General features: G+C 39.3%; 1 pseudogene; it reads right to left on the bottom strand.

Annotated features, from left to right (window-relative positions):
* Positions 1 to 1550: 1550 nt before the first annotated feature.
* The window catches only part of LOC101613119, a 62660-nt pseudogene continuing 56322 nt past the window's right edge, over positions 1551 to 7888 (bottom strand).

The raw sequence follows: 7888 nt of genomic DNA, 5'->3' as shown, positions 1-7888 counted from the left end.
GACAGAGAGAGAAAAGAGAGAATGGGCTACAAACTCCAGATGCATATGCCACCCTGTGAATCTGACTCTATGTGAGTACTTGGAAATTAAACTCAGGCCATCGGTCTCTGCAAGCAAGTGTCCTTAATCGCTGATCTATCTCTCCATCCCTAAATTACATATTAAAAAAAAAAACTTGGAAGAAAATCTCATGAAAAATAGTGGGTCACTCTTAAGAAATGCTGCATCACCAAATATATCATGTGGGGAAATCTGGAAAATTCCTATTCTGAGTTGAAATGTGATTCAGAAAACTCCTATTCTGAATGTGAAGGTATTATGACATATCTATATAAACCTAAAAGAATACTTCCAAGCCAGGCGTAGTGGTGCATGCCTTTAATCCCAGCACTCGGGAAGCAGAGGTAGGAGGATTGCTGTGATTTCCAGGCCACCCTGAGACTACATAGTGAATTCCAGGTCAGCCTGGGCTAGAGTGAAACCCTACCTCAAAACAAACAAACTAAAAGAAGTCTTTCAATAAGTTAAAAAAAAAATTAAATTACAAGTGTTAAGAAGGAGGGCTGGAGGAATGGCTTAGTGGTTAAAGTGTTTGCCTGTAAAACCAAAGGACCCACGTTGTCCAGATACACAAGTGCATACATACATCTGGAGTTCGTTTGCAGTGGCTGAGGCTCTGGCACACCCATTCTCTCTCTCTCTTTTTCTGTCTATCAAATAAATAAATAAAACATTTTAAAAAAAGAATATGCTATGGCATGCTGTAATTGACAATCCTTTCTTTTTTTGTTTTTTTTTAATGGAATTTGAATATACTTCTTTATTAGGGTGCTTAAAAATGAATGACATACTAGCTCTGTCATGTGAGAATACATTTGACCCATAGGGTGGCAGCAAAGGGTTCCCAGAAGAAATCTCCATTCACCAGAGAGGGTGTTCCCGAGATCCCGTGTCTTGGCCATAGTCTTCCTAGAATCCTTCATTTACAACACCAGCTGACCCCTTTGTCCTTGACACTTGACGCTTCAAGACCCAGACTAACTTCTTTGCCCCTACCCTAATCAAACCCACCCCAGCAAGAGTCCTGCAGAAGAACATCCCTTTGGTATGTTACTGCTCTGCCACCCTCAATGGCATAGTTAGGGATTGGGGTGAAAACATCACATAAAGCACACAGGAGCCTCACTTGGACATGAGCCCACAACTTCATCAAACATGCACTTCCTCCTTAAATGAGAGACTCCAAGTGGTCAATGTTTAGTCCCATCTTGTTCTGCACATAGGAAGGAGTTAGCAGATGAAAGTGTAATGACATGTCTGGCTCAGTCAGGCTTCTGATTCTTCCTGCTAATACATGGTACCATTCTATTTTGGGCATTTGTTCATTTTTCCAAAGGGGAGATTAAAGGATGGTAGAATTCTGACAGAATGAAGGACACAAAAGTGAAAACAACCATAAGACCAAAAAAAGCCCATATGTAGTACAATATTTTATAAGAGAGCTGCTGAAAATACTACATGTTAACACAGACAATATGATACACAAGGAGGAGGGTGTCAGGGAATGGCCAAGGCTACAGGCTTAGACTAAGAGCCTTTCAATAGACTGCTTGAATGGACTGGATCTGCGGCTTGAGCTGAGAGCCTTCTTTGATGGTGATACAACAGGCAATGACAGGCCTGGAGACCCCACAGGACCAGCCCAGGGCCTGCTTGGAACGCACAAAGACATAGGGGACATTCTTGTCTTCACACAGCAGTGTGTGGGGGGGGATGCAGGAAGATCTCCAAGGGTTCAGCATCTGCTGCCATCACAGTGAACTCAGAGATGCCCTGCTCAGTGTTTTGGTGGACTCATTTGCTCCTTTCTGAAGTTGTTTGTGGTAACAGGATTGCTGAACAAGGTCCAGTAGTTTCTTGGTGAGGTGAGCATTTGTGAAGGGATAGGCCTTTGCAGTAACATCAGATGATGTGGTCGTTGGCCTCACCACCACACCAGCACAGACTACCACCAGGAGAAGCCTAAATGCCGCATTGCTGGTTTTGTTTTTTATTTTTTATTTTTTTCAAGGTAGGGTATCACTCTAGCCTAGGCTGACCTGGAATTCACTATGGAGTCTCAGGGTGGCCTCGAACTCATGGTGCTCCTCCTACCTCTACCTCCCAAGTGCTGGGATTAAAAGCGTGTGCCACCACACCCGGCCCTATAATCCTTTAATTTTATTAGTGTGATGATAATTGTACCTCTTATATGTGATGATATCTTAGATTTGATGAAGTATACCAGTTGAAGGACAGTTCCTGACTAGATCTCAGTGAAGATCTTTCTCTGTACAGCCCAGTTCTAACTATAGCTTTCATCTTTGCTCTTTGGGGACACTCATGCCTTGATCAAGTCTCACACAACCACCATTCTTAAAATGAAATAATCTCACCCCAAACAACCTTCTCCACATTGTACTGGATCTCTGACTTCTGTTTCACCTTCTTGCAGCACCTGTTCTTTCTAACCTGCTTTAATTTTTTTTTTTTTTTTTTTTTTTTTTTTTTTGGTTTTTTGAGGTAGGGTCTCGATCTGGCTCAGGCTGACCTGGAATTCCCTATGGAGTCTCAGGGTGGCCTCGAACTCTTGCGATCCTCCTACCTCTGCCTCCCGAGTGCTGGGATTAAAGGCGTGCGCCACCACGCCCGGCTTTAACCTGCTTTAATTTTTATGCCAGGAGCGACATCATTTCTTCCTCAACATCCCACCTACTTACTCCATCCTATATATTAAAGACATTCCCAGATTACAATGAACTCTTCAGACCACCTTCAATAGCCAGCAAGCAGGAAACAAGTTTAACCCCCACCATCCAGGGAGGAGTAAGCAGGATTTTCTATCCATTATAAAAGCAAGATCTGTGAAGACCTCTGGAAAAAGTTCCTAGGGTTTTTGTTCATTTGTTTGCTTGTTTGGGGGGATTTGGAGAGGCTTAGGCAGGGTCTTACTGTATCACTGGCTGATCTGAAACTCAGCCCAGGTTTGCCCCAAACTCATAGCAGTCTTCCTACCTTAGCCTCCTGGGATTATCAGGAAGATAGATTGGTTCAGAGGAAGAAAAGGAGAGCCAGAGCTCTGGTTGGAAGCTTTGGGTGGTTTCTTGGTGCTTGCTATAGGCAAAAAGGCTATTCTATTGAGCACACATGAGACTTTGGTCTTGGAAAAGTTATATAATTTCATAGAAAGCACAGGGAGCCCTGCTCTTTCGTGAAGTGTTTCAGTGTTTAAGTGCTGAAGGAATGTCTTTCAGACGGTTATGCAGCTGCTTAATTGTGTGAGAGTTTTAGTTTGAATAGGATGCAGAAAATTTTGTAAAAGAAGAAATTTTAGGGGTGGCATGTGGGAAATTTACATAAAATGATGAAATTTTTAATTGGTATAAGAGTAAATGTTTCTGATCAATAATGTAAGCTCTTTCAGTAGATTTGAATAGCTTTGAATACCTTTGAATTCAACTTACAGTGATTCTTTCTATTGGTGACATAGATTTGCTTTAAGGTTTGGTGGGGGATTCCTTACAGTTAGTTTATTTTCCTTGTACTTTTTTAGGGTCTGTTGCTTTTATCTCAATTTCATTTGAAGGTAACTTATCTTTTTTCACTTTATTTATTTATTGACAACTTCCATAACTATAAATAATAACCCATGGTAATTCCTTCCTTTCCCACCCCCCCACTTTCCCCTTTGAAACTCCACTCTCCATCAATCAGTCTCTCTTTTATTTTAATGGCATCATCTTTTCCTCCTATTATGATGGCCTTGTGTAGGTAGTGTCAGGGACTGTGAGCTCATGGATATCCAGGCTATTTTGTGTCTGGAGGAGCACGTTGTAAGGAGTCTTCCTTTCCTTTGGCTCTTACATTCTCTCTGCCACCTCTTCCACAATGGACCTTGAGCTTTGGAAGGTGTGATGGAGATATTGCAGTGCTGAGCACTCCTGTCACTTCTTCCCAGCATCATGATGCCTTCTGAGGTATCTCAAGGTCACTGCCATCTGAAAAGAAAAGATTCTCTTTTAAACAAAAGTGAAAGTAGCATTAATATATGGGTATGAACATTAAGAGAAGTGCTTACTGGGCAGTTTGGTGAGCATAGTATAAACATTTAGCCAGATAGCATCAGAATCTACCTGTATTTTATTCCACTCAGCCTACTTGAATACTCCCATAGCAGGCAAACTCAACCCCTAGGAACACCTTTGTAGATACTCTGAGAATCTTAAGAGCCACACCTAACACTTTAAGCTCCTACCCTGAAGATATATAACATCAGATCAATTGATACAGCTAAGAATACCCAGCTAGCTAGAAAATCCAAGCATTAACTTAATCCAAGATGCAAAAATATATACAACACAAGAAACACTAAAAAGCAAGACAATATAAATCCACCTAAAAGTATTAATGCATCAGAAATGACCTCCAGTGAGAACGAGTTAGAGGAAATGCCTGAGAAAGATTTCAAAAGAATGACTGCAAATATGTTCAAAGAAGTCAAAGAACAAATCAAAGGAATCAAAGAGGAACCCAAAGGAATCAAAGAAGACGCAGGACACTAATTTAATGAAATAAGGCAATACAAGACATAAATAAGGAAATAGAAATAATAAAGAAAAACCAGTCAGAATTACTAGCAATGAAGAACACAGTTAATGACATAAAAAACTCTAGAAAATCTCACCAGTAGAATGGATGAAGGAGAGGACGGAATGTCTAAGCTAGAAGACCAGGTGGCAGATCTAATACAGTCCAACAAAGAGAAAGACAAACTAATAGAAAAGTATGAATGTGAATTTCAAGATATTCGGGACACTATGAAAAGATCCAATATAAGAATTCAGGGCATAATAGAAGGAGAAGAATTTCACTCCAAAGACATAGTAGGCGTCTTCAACAAAATCATAGAAGAAAACTTCCCCCAAATTGGGAAGGAGGTACCAATGCAGATACAGGAAGCCTTTAGAACCCCAGCCAGACAAAACCCAGAAAGAACCTCTCCTCGCCATATTATAATCAAACTTCCAAACACACACACCAAAGAAAAAATATTGAAAGCAGTTAGAGAGAAAAATCAAGTTACCTACAAAGGCAAGCCCATCAGGATTACAGCAGATTATTCAACACAAACTTTAATTTATTTGAGAGAGAGAAAGAGGAAGATAGAGAGAATGGGCTTGCCAGAGCCTCTAGCTACTGCAAACAAATTCCAGACATATGTGCCACCTTGTGCATCTGGCTTTATGTGGGTCCTGGGGAATTGAACCTGGATCCTTTGGCATTGCAGGCATGTGCCTTAATAGCAACATCATCTTTTCAGCCCCTCATAACAGTTTTTAAATGGATAATACAGAATTACTAATTATAGGCACAGTGATATATAGTGGATCTCTAAAACTTATTTATCTTGCATGTCTAAAACTTTACTTACATTAAATAGCAACTCCTCACTTCTGCCTCCCCTCCAGCCTGTCAAATATCATTCTACTGTTTGCTCTACAAAGTGCAACTCTTAAGTTCCTCATGTGAATGGAATCATGTAATTTTGTCCTGTAACTAGTCTATTACACTTAACATTATGTCCTGAAGGTTGATCTTTGTTATCACACCAGAATCTAATTTATTTGAAATATTTTCTGATTATGTAGCCCAGCATGGCTTCAAACTTATGATTCCCCTGTCTAGCCTCTTCCTGTTACAGTTTTATGCCACCACCACATCCAGCCTTCATATTCTTTTTTTTTTTTTTTCTGTTTTGGTGTGCTGGGGATAGAACCCAGAGCCTTGCATATAGTAAGTAAGTACTCTACCATTGAGCTACATCCCCAGTCTGATATCCTTCTTGTGAACTCTGAATAATATTCACATATGCATGTGTATATATATAATTTTCTCTACCTACTTATCCATCTATGGACATTTAGTTTGTTATATGTCACGGCTATAAAAATAGCACCAGAGGGGCTGGAGAAATGGCTCAACAGTTAAGGAACTTTCCTGCAATGCCTAATGACCTGGATTTGATTCCCCAGTACCCACATAAAGGCAGATGCACAAAGTGATACATGTATTTGGAGTTCCTTTGCAGTGGCTAGAAGACCTGGTGTGTTCTTTCTCTCTCTCAATTTGCAACTAAATATAAAAAATAGCACCAGAAAGATTATGAGAGTAAAGATAACCTTTTTTTTGCCATATTGATTTCAATTCTTTTGGAGAACACTCAGAGGTGGGACTCCTCTACCATATAATCATTCTATATTTACTTTTTTGAGAAACATTCCTACCAGTTTCCATAGAAGTATTTTGCACTCTCACCAATAGTGCACAAGGGTTCTCATTTTTCATATCCTTGTTAACACTTGTCATCTCTTAACTCTATATGACCTTCTTATTTATATTATTTGAGAGAGAGAAAGAGACAGACAGAGAGAATGGGTGTACCAGAACCTCCAGCCACTGCAAACAAACTCCAGACACATGCACCACCTTGTGCATGTGGCTTATGTGGGTCCTGGGGAATCAAACCTAGGTCCTTTGCCTTTACAGGTAAGTCCTTTAACCACTAAGCAATCTCTACAGCCATCTGTATGACCTTCTTATCAAGGATGAGGAAGTATCTCATGGATTATCAAATTCTATTTCCCTGATGACTAAAGAAAGATGTTGAACTCTTTTTTAAGTACCTGGTTGGTCATTTATATGTCCTCTTTGGAGAAATGTCTACGCTGGTTCTTTCCTCATTTTAAAGCATATTATTAGTTTTTTGATTGCTTCACTATTGGGTTGAGTGAGATTATCATATATTTTATATATTAATTTCACATCTGATATATAGTGTGCAAATATTTTCCCTCCTACATTTTGCCTTTTTTGCTGTAGTTTCTTTTGCTACACATCAAATTCACTTTAGTAACTTTATATGTTATAGTAAGCTGTTACAAAATCATAAACTGAGCCATCTATATTACAAAGAATATGCCACACTTTTATCATCCATCAATATAAGATATTCTCTTTTACTTTATCTTAATTTTTTTAATTTTTTTATTTTTCTACATATAGTGTCTCACTGTGCAACCCAGGCTGACCTCAAACTCTTGATTCTCCTATTTCTTTCTCTCACATGCTAGTTTTATAGATGTGTACCACCAGATTCAGCTATTTTGTTTACTTCATTATCCTTCATCCCACTATAGACAAATACTATAATTGTATTTGAAATATGACCTGTATGTGTTTGATTCTTTCTTTTAAAAAAAAATGTTACCAGGTGTGGTGGTGTATGCCTTTAATCCAAGCACTCTGGAGGCAGAGGTAGGAGGATCACCGTGAGTTCGAGGCCACCCTGAGACTACATAGTGAATTCCAGGTCATCCTGGACTAGGGTGAAACCCTACCTCAAAAAAAATGTATTTATTGATAGATTTTATTGAAAATTGTATACATTTATATAGTGTCATTTAATCATAATTCCCTTTGATTACATTCTCTTAACACTCTCTTCCCAACTAGCCCTTCTTTTTCTTGATTTTTTTTTTCATATGTGTGTGTGTTCCATTAAGTTTAATTAGGGTCTCATGCATGAGTATAGGTGAGGGATTATTTACCAAGTACATGGAATCCTACCAGTAGCTACATCACTGCAGAAAGTGTCCTCCACTCCATCACCACCATTAACTGCCAATAACTTCTCATAGAGGGATGAGAACCCCATGCCTTCCTCCATCATCTATTATGAAATGTTGATGAGTCCAATATTGTATGGATCTGATATAGATTAGGACCATCACTGTGAGGCCATGAAAGCCACAGCCCCATGGTGACTGTAAGACAACATTCCACAGCATTC

Source organism: Jaculus jaculus, chromosome X (genome assembly GCF_020740685.1).
Source record: "Jaculus jaculus isolate mJacJac1 chromosome X, mJacJac1.mat.Y.cur, whole genome shotgun sequence".
Lineage (NCBI taxonomy): Eukaryota > Metazoa > Chordata > Mammalia > Rodentia > Dipodidae > Jaculus > Jaculus jaculus.
Note: the sequence above shows the minus strand (reverse complement) of the source record. Positions and strands in the feature narration are given on the sequence as shown.